Consider the following 16,004-nt stretch of genomic DNA (forward strand, 5'->3'; position numbering starts at 1 on the left):
TTGAGGAAGTTCTTTCCTGTTTCTAGTATTTTGAAGTTTTCTTGTCATGAAAGGGTGTTGTTGGGTTCTGTCATATGCTCTTTCTGCATCAAATGAGATGATTTTTTAAAAAAAAAATCTTCATTCTGCTAATGTTGTGTACTGCATAGATTGACTTATATATGTTAAACCATCTTTGCATTTCTGGTATAGACACCACTTCATTGTGGAGTATAATCATTTGAATATGCTGCTAGATTTGGTTTGCTAGTATATTTTGAGGATTTTTGCATCTGTGATCATAAGAGATATTGGTCTGCAGTTTTCCTGTTATATCTTTGTCTGGCTTTGGTTTCAGAGTAATACTGGCCTCATAGAATGAATTTTTAGGAGTAGCCCCTCCACTTCAATTTTTTTGGGAGACTTTGAGAAAGATTGGTGTTAATTGTTTAAATTTTTGGTAGAATTTACCAGTAAAGCTGTCTGGTCCTGCGATTTTCTTTGCTGGAAGCTTTTTGATTACTGATTCAATCTCTTTCCTTGGGATAGATCTATTTAGATTTTCTGTTTCTTGTTGATTCAGCTTTGGTAGTTCATGTGTTTCTAGGAATTTATCTTTTTCATCTGGGTTATCTAATTTGTTGACATAAAGTTGTTCATTTTCTTAGAATTGTTTTATTTCTGTAAGGTCAGTAGTAAAATGTCCCCAATTTAATTCTAATTTTAGTAATTTATTAATCTTTTTTTCTTGGTGAGTCTAGTTAAGGTTTGTCAATTTTGTTGATCTTTTCAAGGAACCAGATTTGGTTTTCTTGATTTGCTCTGTTATTTTTCTGTTTTCTATTGTGTTTCTCTCTGTTCCAATCTTTATTATTTCCTTCCTTTTGTTTGCTTTGGGTTTAGTTTGATCCTCTTTTTCCACTTCCCTCAGATAGAACGTTAGGTTATTGATTTGAGATCTTTCTTCTTTTTCAATGTAGGCGTTTAAGCTATAAATTTCCATGTGAACGCTGCTGTCACTGCTTCCCATAAGTTTTGGTATGTTGTGTTTTTGTTTTCATTTCTCTCAGTGTATTTTCTAATTTCTCTGTGATTTCTTCTTTGACCTGTTCATTGTTTAAGAGTGTGTTGTTTAATTTCCAAAATATTTGGGCATTTTCCAGATATCTTTTTGCTATTTAGTTCTAAGGTAATTCTGTATGGTTTGAAATAGTTTATAAGTATTGTTTTATGTAGTTGTCTTTTAAATCATATAGGAAAAAAGAGGAGTTACAAGTCATAAATACATTAATACTGACTTTTATATTTATGTATTCAGTTTCCTTCACTGGTATTCTTGATTTCTTCTTGTGGATTTGAGTTACTGTCTAGTGTCCTTTCATTTCAGACCAAAGGACTCCCTTTAGCCTTTCTTCTAGGGCAGGACTAGTGGGAAAGAACACCCTCAGCTTTTTGTTTATCTTGGAATGGCTTACTTTCTCCTTCATTTTGGAAGAATATTTTTGTTGGATATAGAATTTTAGATTGACGATTTTTTTCCCCCAGCACTCTGAATATGTCAACTCCAAAATTTTTATTTGGTTCCTTTCTATGCTTTTTATCTATTTATATTTCTCATTTGGAAGATGTTACTCTTGTGGTTTCCTTTGGTTCTTTGTACATGGTTTCCTTTAACTTTTGAAACACATTTGAAATAATTGATTTAAAGTCATTGTGTGATAAATCTAGTATCTAAGCTTCCTCAGGAACAGTTCCTATTAATTTCTGTTTTTCTTATGTACGGGCCATACCTTCTTATTTCTTTGCATACTTCAAAATTTTTTGTTGAACAGTAGATATTTTGAGTATATAATGTGACAACTCTGGAAATCAGATTCTCTCCCAACCCTAGTGTTTGTTGTTGCTGTTTACTCCAGTAGTTTTTGTTTGCTCAGTGACTTCCTGAACTAATTTCATAAGGTCTGTATTCTTGGTCATGTGTGGCCACTGAAATCGCTGTTCTGTTAACTTAGTGGTCTGTTAGTATTTTGGTGGAGAGTTCCTTAAATACCAAGATTCAGGTGATTTTTCTTGATTAAGATTTTACCTGGTTGCTGTAAACTTTCAGATAGTTTTCAGAGTTCTGAAAAAGTTGATTCTGATAAATTTTGCCAGTTTATTCCTTGCTTTTGTGTAGGGACTGGCTTTTGGAGTTCCTTACTCTGCCCTTTTTCCTACCATCTCTCCCTAAAATTGTATACATTTATTTTCCTAATAATTTTACCAGAAGGCTTATAATATTACTGATAATATATCCTCTCAGGAATTGAAATTTTTAAAAAATTAAGAGCCCTCCAAACATGCTTAATTATTTCTATTGTGAGGAAAAGAGGGAAAGTACAATAATTATATCAAAATAATTTTCAGGACAGGGTAATGATTGGATGGATAGGATAATGTCTGGATTATTTAGGGTTAGGTATGAGGAAACTAAGTTATGTTAGTATTTATTGGATACTATCAGAGAGATGTCTTGTTTTACTGTAGCTGTGGGTGAAAGTAAGTCGATTTTGGTAAAGTTGGAATGTGGGGAAGAATCTGAATATTTTTTGTAGTCTTTTTAAAATTATTTTTGAATTAGCAGAATGGCTGGATTTTTGAGGCTTTTAGAGGTTGATTGAGTCCTATAAGTTTGGAAGGATGAACTAAAGTGTTTCCTATGTATGATCATAGCGTACTATGAACTTTAAAATTACCGCTGAACATTTATGAGAAGTGTCAGATGCCTTTTCAATAAGATGACTAAAAGATAAAACAGGAAGTCACAATCTTGAAGCCTCAGAAGACTCTAGAATACCTGTATATATAAATCCTGTAAACTTATAAGGCTGAAGTGACACTAGACCAATGACTAGGAAGTTACAGGGGTTTTTGATGATGCTCTTGGATTTGCTTGTACAATGAAGTCACTTAAAACCTCTGATCTGAACAAAAACCACATTCACAGAAAGATAGACAAGATGAAAAGGCAGGGGGCTATATACCAGATGAAGGAACAAGATGAAACCCCAGAAAAACAACTAAATGAAGTGGAGATAGGCAACCTTCCAGAAAAACAATTCAGAATAATGATAGTGAAGATGATCCAGGACCTCGGAAAATGAATGGAGGCAAAGATCGAGAAGATGCAAGAAATGTTTAACAAAGACCTAGAAGAATTAAAGAACAAACAAACAGAGATGACCAATACAATAACTGAAATGAAAACTACACTAGAAGGAATCAATAGCAGAATAACTGAGGCAGAAGAACGGATAAGTGACCTGGAAGACAGAATGGTGGAATTCACTGCTGCGGAACAGACTAAAGAAAAAAAAATGAAAAGAAATGAAGACAGCCTAAGAGACCTCTGGGACAACATTAAACGCAACAACATTCGCACTATAGGGGTCCGAGAAGGTGAAGAGAGAGAGAAAGGACCAGAGAAAATATTTGAAGAGATTATAGTCAAAAACTTCCCTAACATGGGAAAGGAAATAGCCACCCATGTCCAGGAAGCGCAGCGAGTCCCATACAGGATAAACCCAAGGAGAAACATGCCGAGACACATAGTAATCAAATTGGCAAAAATTAAAGACAAAGAAAAATTATTGAAAGCAGCAAGGGAAAAATGACAAATAACATACAAGGGCACTCCCATAAGGTTAACAGCTGATTTCTCAGCAGAAACTCTACAAGCCAGAAGGGAGTGGCATGATATACTTAAAGTGATGAAAGGGAAGAACCTACAACCAAGATTACTCTACCCGGCAAGGATCCCATTCAGACTCGATGGAGAAATCAACAGTTTTACAGACAAGCAAAAGCTAAGAGAATTCAGCATCACCAAACCAGCTCTTCAACAAATGCTAAAGGAACTTCTCTAAGTGGGAAACACAAGAGAAGAGAAGGACCTACAAAAACAAACCCAAAACAATTAAGAAAATGGTCATAGGAAGATACATATCGATAATTACCTTAAACGTGAATGGATTAAATGCTCCAACCAAAAGACACAGGCTTGCTGAATGGATACAAAAACAAGACCCATATATATGCTGTCTACAAAAGACCCACTTCAGACCTAGGGACACATACAGACTGAAAGTGAGGGGATGGAAAAAGATATTCCATGAAAATGGAAATCAAAAGAAAGCTGGAGTAGCTATACTCATATCAGATAAAATAGACTTTAAAATAAAGAATGTTACAAGAGACAAGGAAGGACACTACCTAATGATCAAGGGATCAATCCAAGAAGAAGATATAATAATTATAAATATATATGCACCCAACATAGGAGCACCTCAATACATAAGGCAACTGCTAACAGCTCTAAAAGAGGAAATCGACAGTAACACAATAATAGTGGGGGACTTTAACACCTCACTTAACACCAATGGACAGATCATCCAAAATGAAAAATAAGGAAACAGAAGCTTTAAATGACACAATAGACCAGATAGATTTAATTGATATTTATAGGACATTCCATCCAAAAACAGGAGATTACACTTTCTTCTCAAGTGCGCACGGAACATTCTCCAGGATACATCACATCTTGGGTCACAAATCAAGCCTCAGTAAATTTAAGAAAATTGAAATCATATCAAGCATCTTTTCTGACCACAACGCTATGAGATTAGAAATGAATTACAGGGAAATAAACGTAAAAAACACAAAAACATGGAGGCTAAACAATACGTTACTAAATAACCAAGAGATCACTGAAGAAATCAAAGAGGAAATCAAAAAATACCTAGAGACAAATGACAATGAAAACACGACGATCCAAAACCTATGGGATGCAGCAAAAGCAGTTCTAAGAGGGAAGTTCATAGCTATACAAGCCTACCTCAAGAAACAAGAAAAATCTCAAGTAAACAATCTAACCTTACACCTAAAGGAACTAGAGAAAGAAGAACAAACAAAACCCAAAGTTAGCAGAAGGAAAGAAATCATAAACATCAGAGCAGAAATAAATGAAATAGAAACAAAGAAAACAATAGCAAAGATCAATAAAACTAAAAGCTGGTTCTCTGAGAAGATGAACAAAATTGATAAGCCATTAGCCAGACTCATCAAGAAAAAGAGGGAGAGGACTCGAATCAATACAATTAGAAATGAAAAAGGAGAAGTTACAACAGACAGCGCAGAAATACAAAGCATCCTAAGGGACTACTACAAGCAACTCTATGCCAATAAAATGGACAACCTGGAAGAAATGGACACGTTCTTAGAAAGGTATAACCTTCCAAGACTTAACAGGAAGAAACAGAAAATATGAACAGACCAATCACAAGTACTGAAATTGAAACTGTGATTAAAAATCTTCCAACAAACAGAAGTCCAGGACCAGGTGGCTTCACAGGTGAATTCTATCAAACATTTAGAGAAGAGCTAACACCCATCCTTCTCAAACTCTTCCAAAATATGGCAGAGGAAGGAACACTCCCAAACTCATTCTATGAGGCCACCATCACCCTGATACCAAAACCAGACAAAGATACTACAAAAAAAGAAAATCACAGACCAATATCACTGATGAATATAGATGCAAAAATCCTCAACAAAATACTAGCAAACAGAATCCAACAACACATTAAAAGGATCATACACCACGATCAAGTGGGATTTATCCCAGGGATGCAGGGATTCTTCAATATACGCAAATCAATCAATGTGATACACCATATTAACAAATTGAAGAATAAAAACCATATGATCATCTCAATAGATGCAGAAAAAGCTTTTGACAAAATTCAACACCCATTTATGATAAAAACTCTCCAGAAAGTGGGCATAGAGGGAACCTACCTCAACATAATAAAGGCCATATATGACAAACCCACAGCAAACATCATTCTCAATGGTGAAAAACTGGAAGCATTTCCTCTAAGATCAGGAATGAGACAAGGATGTCCACTCTCACCACTATTATTCAACATAGTTTTGGAAGTCCTAGCCATGGCAATCAGAGAAGAGAAAGAAATAAAAGGAATCCAAATTGGAAAAGAAGAAGTAAAACTGTCACTGTTTGCAGATGACATGATACGATACATAGAGAATCCTAAAAATGCCACCAGAAAACTACTAGAGCTAATCAATGAATTTGGTAAAGTTGCAGGAGACAAAATTAATGCACAGAAATCTCTTGCATTCCTATACACCAATGATGAAAAATCTGAAAGAGAAATTATGGAAACACTCCCATTTACCATTGCAACAAAAAGAATAAAATACCTAGGCATAAACCTACCTAGGGAGACATAAGACCTGTATGCAGAAAACTATAAGACACTGATGAAAGAAATTAAAGATGATACCAACAGGTGGAGAGATATACCATGTTCTTGGATTGGAAGAATCAATATTGTGAAAATGACTATACTACCCAAAGCAATCTACAGATTCAGTGCAATCCCTATCAAATTACCAATGGCATTTTTTACGGAACTAGAACAAATCATCTTAAAATTTGTATGGAGACACAAAAGACCCCGAATAGCCAAAGCAGTCTTGAGGGAAAAAAACGGAGCTGGAGGAATCAGACTCCCTGACTTCAGACTATACTACAAAGCTACAGTCATGAAGACAATATGGTACTGGCACAAAAACAGAAACATAGATCAATGGAACAAGATAGAAAGCCCAGAGATAAACCCACGCACCTATGGTCAACTAATCTATGACAAAGGAGGCAAAGATATACAATGGAGAAAAGACAGTCTCTTCAATAAGTGGTGCCGGGAAAACTGGACAGCTACATGTAAAAGAATGAAATTAGAACACTCCCTAACACCCTACACAAAAATAAACTCAAAATGGATTTGAGACCTAAATGTAAGACTGGACACTATAAAACTCTTAGAGGAAAACATAGGAAGAACACTCTTTGACGTAAATCACAGCAAGATCTTTTCTGATCCACCTCCTAGAGTAATGGAAATAAAAACAAAAATAAACAATGGGACCTAATGAAACTTAAGAGCTTTCGCACAGCAAAGGAAACCATAAACAAGATGAAAAGACAACCCTCAGAATGGGAGAAAATATTTGCAAACGAATCAACGGACAAAGGATTAATCTCCAAAATATATAAACAGCTCATTCAGCTCAATATTAAAGAAACAAACAACCGAATCCAAAAATGGGCAGAAGACCTAAATAGACATTTCTCCAAAGAAGACATACAGATGGCCAAGAAGCACATGAAAAGCTGCTCAACATCACTAATTATTAGAGAAATGCAAATCAAAACTGCAATGAGGTATCACCTCACACCAGTTAGAGTGGGCGTCATCAGAAAATCTACAAACAACAAATGCTGGAGAGGGTGTGGAGAAAAGGGAACCCTCTTGCACTGTTAGTGGGAGTGTAAATTGATACAGCCACTATGGAGAACAGTATGGAGGTTCCTTAAAAAACTAAAAATAGAATTACCATATGATCCAGCAATCCCACTACTGGGCATATACCCAGAGAAAACCATAATTCAAAAAGACACATGCACCCCAATGTTCATTGCAGCACTATTTACAATAGCCAGGTCATGGAAGCAACCTAAATGCCCATCGACAGACAAATGGATAAAGAAGATGTGGTACATATATACGATGGAATATTACTCAGCCATAAAAAGGAACGAAATTGTGTCATTTGTTGAGACGTGGACGGATCTAGAGACTGACATACAGAGTGAAGTAAGTCAGAAAGAGAAAAACAAATATCGTATATTAACGCATGTATGTGGAACCTAGAAACATGGTACAGATGAGCCAGTTTGCAGGGCAGAAGTTGAGACACAGATGTAGAGAACAGACATATGGACACCAAGGGGGGAAAACTGCGGTGGGGTGGGGATAGTGGTGTGCTGAACTGGGCGATTGGGATTGACATGTATACACTGATGTGTATAAAATTGATGACTAATAAGAACCTGCAGTATAAAAAAACAAACAAAACAACTAATACTAAACTTTCATTGGGTTATTTGTATGGAAATATGTTAATATAAGTGTTTCAGACATTACATGAAATTTCTAAAAATCTTATATGTTCTGGTATAATGTTATAAGTCATAATTCTAGTTATTACTTTAAAATGTATATCTCAGAAATAACTAAAAAAAAATATGTTTGTCATTTTTGCTGTTCATTATTTTGGGGGGTTTTAAAAAAAAAAACAAACCTCTAATCCAACATAAAACACAATATTTACTGTAAATAGTTAAGTCCTACAAATGCTTTTTGAATGTATATTATGGGCCAGAAACTGTACCAGCTTTTGGGGAAGCAAGCAAACAAACAAACAACAACAACAACAATATTATATATATGTATGTATGTATGTATGTATGTATGTAGGTAGGTATATATCTCATAGTCCCTTTCTTCAAGGTAGAGACACAGATCATTCCAGTATACTATGGTAAATATGCATCCATAAGATGCAGTTCCATATCCATTTAGATAGGGTTATTCATCTATAAGATATGCTTAGAAAACCCAAGGGTTGGCTGGAAATTTCTTAGAAGAAAATTAAAGCCTGGAAGGGGTTTGAAGTATGAGGAAAGATGGGAAAGGCATTCCAGCAGAGAGAGAGTAGCATGTGCAAGTGCATGGAAGCATGAATAGCCAGATAGCCTCAATTCAGTATTAAGCGCAAGGAGAGTGCTGAATGAGGCAGGTGGCAGCCAGGTCACGGAAGAACTTTTTTTTTTTTTTTTTTTTTTTTTGGCCGTTTTAGGAATCTTGGATCTTCATTCTGGAGGAAGTAAGACTAAACTAGGGTTTAAGCTAAGGAGTGATGTGGTCAGATTTCTGTACTGAATTGGGGCTCTGGGGGGCACATCTGCAGACTGGAAATACTGAGTAATGAAGGTGGTTTTTAAGAACTGTGAGTCTGTAGGCTAGATGAGTGCTGGTGAAGGTTTGGACCAGGAGAGTGATGATTGGTGCTGTCAGAAGAAAGGATATGAAGCTCGTTTAGTGAAATGGCACATGGGGATGTGAAAGGCAGGGGAGGGTGACTCCCAAGATGGGCAGTGTGATTAACTGATGTTGGGAAAACAAAGAGAGGAGCAGGCTTTTTTTTGCTTTTTTTTTTTTTTTTTTTTTCTTTTTGTTAGGGAGAAAAAGGGAGACAGTGATGAGTTTTGTTTTGGAAATACTGAGTTTAAGGTAATATGGAGTGATCAGCAGGATATGTGAGTCAGGACCTCAGGGGAAAAGTCAGGGCCAAAGGTAAAGGTTTGAGATTGATTAACATAATTCTCTCTGGCAAAGAAAGAAGGTGGTATAGCAATTGACAGGAAACAAGACGTTATAGATAAATGGGAGGCTAGGAAATACATTTTGAGAGATTAATTATGCCACTAGAGTTTGAAGTCCTTGAGGGATGGAATTGCTGTCTCCTTAATTTTTATATCCTCAGCATCTATCACAGTGCCTGGTACCCAGTAGGCACTTAATGAATGTTTGTTGAATGAGTCAAACTTTTACCATCACCCAGTCTCTAAACATAACTAAAGCCACCTCTAGATTCAGTGGAAGTCTTGCTGATAGTGTCTTTATTTTTTTGATTGCCAAAAATAGCATATGTATTTACTTTGCCTAATCAAGATCTAGAGGAGAAGGCCTAGATTCAATTATAAGGATGTCCCTAGGAAAGAGAGATATGCTAACAACAAATTTATAGGTAATAGCTAGTTTAACTCCCATGAAGTAGAAAGATGATTACTTCTGTTGTTAGAGTGGATTCTGGAATAAATAGAGTCAGATAGAATCTGACAGGTGAAGACTCTAAATAGCCAAATCTTTAAATGTGATTTTATAATCTTACCTGAAAAAATGGTTAATGACAATATTTGGTAATACATAGTTAACTTTGATTTTTAATTTTCAATGCATTTACAAGGAATACAAAGACCACAGAATATTTTTTAATTAATGAAACTGACAGTTTTTTTAAAGCTGAAACATGGTCATCTGCCTCTAATAACCCAGCTTTAAGTGACTTATTAATGACTCTCTAACTGTTACTTATGATCTTTGAGCCCCTTTCCATTCTCAGTTTCTTGATCCTGGTTCTGAAGATCAGCTGTGCAGGACATACAGGTGTTAGCACAGCTGGCTTGCTGATGACAACTCTTGCATATAGCTGTCTTGTGTGTCATCATTCATATTGTTCAGTGTCATTCTGACCTGGCCAAGCTAAAAATGGTACTCCAGCTCAAGAGGGATTTAAAAACCTTGACAGACTAAAGATGAAACCACAGAATTTCGTGTACGTGTGCTTACCAGTTTTTAGCTTAAACACATCTAAATAACTAATTTCAGTGTGCGTCTGTCTTTACCCTTTGAAATAATTTACCCTAGGAAAGAAAATATCTTTGTGTGGAGAACTGTAGCAATTCATAAATACATTTCTCTATTCTTGAATATGGGTTTTGTGTTTGTTCAAATAACTCAAGGTCACAGAAATCTATTTATGAGGTGCATTCTATGGTATATAACCTACACCACAGATTTATCATGCTATCTAGTGCCTTTATAAGATGTCCATGATTAAATCACCCTATTTTTCCAGCTTGATAATTTGATTTGAGGGTTCAGTTTTTCACATCCTTAATTGGGATGTAGCCAGCTTGATAATTTGATTCAAAAGATCAGTTTTTTAGTTCCATAATTGGGATGGAACTATAATATGTGGGGTGTTTGTGGTAGTGGTGGATTTTGCCCTTTTTTCTGGTGACAGCAGCAGGCAGTCATTGGAGAGTTCTGGCTCTGCTCCAGAGTTGTAGGTTAAGTTAAATAACCTGCCAGCAAAATAAGGCTAGTTTCTCACTTCCTTCTTTTCAAGTGAGGGGTTTCTGTGCCTGCTGCAGCACCAGTGGAACGCCTGCTCCTGCTGCGAGTGCCAGGGTCTCCTTCCTGTAGGTGTGGAGCACAGCTGGAACTGTTGCACACATCTTGGAACCTCATAGTTTGGGGATCTTCTATGTGAGATTATGGCCATTGTATAAGGATGATTGCTGCACAGGTACTTGTCTCCCAGTATGATAATTGTGTGTGTGTGTGTGTGTGTGTGTGTGTGTGTGTGTGTGTGTGTGTGTGTGTGAGAGAGAGAGAGAGAGAGAGAGAACAGGGAAGACGGGTGGGGGAGAAAAAACATGAATGAATGAAAATGCCCACAGGTCCAATGAAACTACTGAGGAAAATAAGGATGTTTCAATAATAGTCTCCACTGCTTATCACAAAACTACTTATATGACACACATTTTTGCTAAGCTTGCCAGACAAGGGACAAAGGAAAGGAAAAATAAGATAGTGCTGCTTTTTAGGTAGGGAAATGGAAGGAGTACCAAAATCTTGAGCAATTTCCTCATCTATTAACTGTTAATTGTGGATATTTAGAGGCATTATTATTTGTTGCTAGGAGCACTGGACACAGTATCCTCATATTAGGGATGGCAGTAGCTCTTTCACAAGGTGGATGACAGAATGAAGTGAGGTAGTGTGGTGAGTACTCTGAAAAGTATGAAGTACTTTTGGAAGTGCTAGTGGTATTGTTACTAATAAGAATAGTACTGTACTCTATCCATTTCAGGAATTAATTAGTTAAGGAAAAGGTAAAAGAGGGAAATATCCATTTAGTTGTAACTGTCCATTTTGTGAATGTCATTTCCATTGCGTTGACATGCTTTAATCCCTGCTTCTATCACTAGGCACATACCAGGGTGCTGGAACTGTCTTAATATCTTTTTGTTATCCTCTCTTTCCTACTGCCTTGTAGAATTTGCAAGTTTGGAATGATGTTCTTATTTGATCACATGCTTACTAAGAACCTCTGTATGCATAGGGTTTTTTCTGCTGCTAGTGTTATTGCAGAGTATATAGTTAACTCTGGCGGATTCCCTTCTCTCTGTATTTATAAAAGGCTCTCCAGTATGCCTATGCTACTTGTTTAGCCAAATTTTCTGTTGTTTAGGTATTAGAGTGGTGATCAGTCATTGGGCCAGGAAAGTTAGACCCTGTCAAGTTGTATACCGGACTATGTAAAACTTGAAAGAAGGAGCCAGAAGTATCTGTGAGATGGCACCCTGTGTTAGTGATATAAGGTTTACTCACTAGAAATTGTTTGTACATTCTCTGATGAGATGTGGTCATTTAAAAAAAAATCTATAGATGGTGAAAAATATAGTCTTTCCTTCTATGCCTCTGAGGCAGGGGATGACCGACATTTTCTGTAAAGGGCCAGATAGTAAATATTTTAGGCTTTGTGAACCATATGGTCTCTGTCTCAACTATTCAACTCTATCCTTGTAGCAGGAAAGCAGCCAAAGACAATAGCTAAGTGAGTGGGTGTGGCTGTGTTCCAATAAAACTTTATTTACAACAACAGGCGGTGGTCTGGATTTGGTCCCTGGGCTGTAGTGTGCCAACTGCACTCTGCACTCTAGTGCATAGGGTGAAAAATAATGCCTAGGCTGCTAGTGTATAGGGTGAAAAATAGAATAAAGAGAGAAGGGAAAGCAATAAGGAATCAATTGAAGTGGAAGGAAGTACAGAGGTGGAAGTAGGACAAAGGAAGGCAGGGAATGGAGGCATAGTAAAACCTGAACACAGGATGCTAAGAGTGGAAGTTACAGGAAATATTGTTGGGATCTGTATATGATGGAAGTCTCTCTGGTAAAAAAGGTTTATTTTGAAGTATTGGGGGCCATAATGGATTGGAATGAATAAAATTTTAGGCAGGTCAGGAGTATGATGTAAAAGTCCGATTATCAGTTGCTTTTCCCAGGCATTCAAGATTCAGGCATTGTGTCCATCTTCTGACACGTGTTCTCAAATGTATCTGAGTTTTTATCAAAACCCTTACTGCTTCATCGTGGGTATCCTATTGGTAAAAACACAACTAGTACCATATTTCATGAATTTTTAAAAAATTAATTGGAACATTGGGTGCAGAGGGCTCTATAACTGTGCATGATAAAAGATGCAGGTTCATATTTTGAGAGTTGAGCAGTTTTTCTAAAAATGGCTAGTTTAATTTCATAGTTGATGTATCTAGCAGAAATAGTTTTTGTGTGTTTTGGTAGGAGTACAGAAAATTAGGAAAGATTGGTGGCTTGTGACAAAACGCTAATCACAGGAATAGGAACAGTACAGTATGGATCTTAAGAATCACTTAAACCTGGAACTGGATTGTTACAATAAAATAAATATTTCATAACGATGTTTTGGCTTCTTAAAAAGTTTCTTTTTTTTTTTTTTTGCTATATGCCTCTGTTTTTCTTGTTTCTTATGGCATATCTTTGAGAAATATCTGCTTTCTGAAAGTATGTAATACAAAAGGGAGAAAGTAAACTGCTCTTTCTAAAAATCAAAAATTTAGGGTGGAGTAATATAGGTATGCTTTTCTTTATTCTTTATCAAAATATTATGAAATTGTACAGTTTTTATAGAATGTTATAAAAATGTATACAATTTTACAGTTGAGATTTATATTGTGGAATTCTTTGAAAAATTTTATTATATGTTAAAATGAACTGTTAGCCATTTTAAAGTAGAAAAATATTATATATATATTTATTGCTCACATATATAAATAAATCAGAGGAAAAAGGGTATAGAATCTGAATGATAGGATGAATAATGATGTACTAGAGCAGAATTAAATGTTGGCTTTTGAAATTATAATTTCAGATTAATTTGAAATTATAATTTAATCCATAGACAGGTGATGATAGTTGTTCTAATCCTAACTTCACACTAAAATCTTTATTTTAAAAGGTGAACCTACTTTTCCCTGTAGGAAGAAAAACAATTTTATTGTTCTGATATTGTTACTTCAAAATTTTTTTGACAGTAAAGAAATTTACTTTAAATTCTCAATTTTGGAAGACCATTTTGTATCCAGTGGGCAGTATTTCCTAAAGAAATCCCACTTATCTCTTTTCTGCTCTTGGTCACTTTGTTCTCAGCCTGCTGTTCTGTTCTATTCTTCTTAAGAACTAATTTAATGAAATAAGGTGAGAGTCTTTTTGCTTACTGTTCTGTGTTGAATCTCTTCCCTGTTTATCCTTGTTCACACACTGGTACTGAGACTTGCCTTTTGCATTCTTTCTGAACAGTCTCCCCTTTTCGCCCTTTATTTTTCCTGTTCCCTGTCACCTTTCCTTCCTGCTCTTTGCTGCATCGTTATATTTTCACTTGTCCCAGTGTCACTGTTTTGTATCCTTTCAACATGATGCTTTCACTCCCTTTATCCATTAAAATAAAAGAATTCTTGGTCAATCCTTTACCAAGACTTAAAAAAATCCTTTTCCTTGAAATATTTGGAGACTATTTTAGATGCCTATTTTCAAAGTTTTGATTTAGTTTCAAAGTGGGAAAAAACTCTTAAATTTTAGTAGAAATATTTGTGATATTATATCATGGGGCACCGTCTCTTGATGGCACTGCCAACATTCAACAGATAATTTATAATTTAATGATAGTTTAACACATGCATGTTATTCAAATAATGTTGTAATTATGATGCCCATCATTAGGTTTAGCGATACAACTGCATTTTGAGTTTTTTCCCTATCTAATACAAATACAAAGAATTATTTCATTTGGCAAATTAAATAATGTTGTAGTGAAAATGTTAATTTGACAATAAATCACCGTTTTAAATGCCAGATGCCCCGGCTTAATGTTGTTTCAGAAAGTTTATTTAGAGAATATAAAATGTGGCTTAGTGTTCCTGTACGTCAAGCTTCACAGATGAAGTATGGTGCCTGATATTAATCGGGTTAAAGGACCTCCAGTGCTTGGAGTGTGTTGTGGATTATACCTACATTGCTCATAGCCTCCCCCCCGCCCCCCCTTGCCCATATTAGCAATCTGCTTTTGTACTTTGACATCCAGGATTTCCCTAGTGAATTTTGTCACAGAAAAAAGAGAATCATCAATATCGCCGTTAAACTTGACTTTCAAAGCTAATAGTATCTCATTTGGGGGCTCAAATTTAATAAATTTTCTTTGATTCTGGGTGAGTTTTTAAACATCAAACAATGAATTGGCCAGGGTGCAGTAAAATATTTAGATCTATTGACTGTTGTTCAGAAGGGTAGAAGGCAAAACACTAGTGGTTTGATGTTGATAAATTCTCAGTACCTTAATCCACATTAATGTTTTCTTTTATCTGAGTGCACATTGGTGACAAAAAAAAAAAAAAAAGGCAAGAGAAGGTGTCCATACATATAAAATATAAAACTTAAATCATATTTCACAAATGTCTTTGCTTTATTTTGTTAAGTGAGTTAAAAGCATTCTCATCTTAACTGAAGCCTGGAGAATGTTTGTTACAGATAAATATACATTCTGAATTAGGACTCCAGCGTGAATATCATACTCACACTGTTATAGAAATTGCATTATAGTGTATGTTTTACAGCATACACTTTGACAATCACTTATTGACAGAAATTCTTCAGCTCAACTTGAGAGTATACGGATTTTTATAACCTAGATTAGCACGAACGATGAAAGATGTCATCATGTATTTGCGCATGTTTGCTGATTTAAGGAAACCCTATGTAGTATGATAGTTCATTCATAAAGTAAGAAATAATTCAAATAGTTTTACAAGCTGGAATAGAAAAATGAAGGTGGGGATTTCTATCATATATTATTGCCAAGTTACATATGAAAGTGCTCAGATAAAACTAGAGATATAAGTACATTTATTTGAGCAATGATAGTTCTCCCCATTCTTGACCTTTGCTACCTCATAAAAACTCTTTTTGTCCTGTGGTTTTAAGCTAATTGTATACTATTTATCAAATATATGGTGTCAAAGAGATAATTTTTTAAAACCTATTCAGGTATAAGGAAAGTTAGGAAATACGTATACATATGAAAACTGCTATCATTAAACTGTATGATTAAAGATGAGAGATCACTGGTCTCAGAAGAAAACTAAACTGTGGAATTTTTGAGGCTTTTACTAAGTTT

At 35.5% G+C, this 16,004-nt stretch overlaps 1 protein-coding gene across 9 annotated transcripts in view; it reads left to right on the plus strand.

Moving 5' to 3' along the window:
* CCDC171 (coiled-coil domain containing 171) overlaps positions 1-16,004 on the plus strand; it is a 365,291-nt gene that overhangs the window by 262,061 nt on the left and 87,226 nt on the right. The window lies entirely within an intron of this gene.

This window comes from Eschrichtius robustus, chromosome 10 (assembly GCF_028021215.1).
Source record: "Eschrichtius robustus isolate mEscRob2 chromosome 10, mEscRob2.pri, whole genome shotgun sequence".
Taxonomy (NCBI): domain Eukaryota; kingdom Metazoa; phylum Chordata; class Mammalia; order Artiodactyla; family Eschrichtiidae; genus Eschrichtius; species Eschrichtius robustus.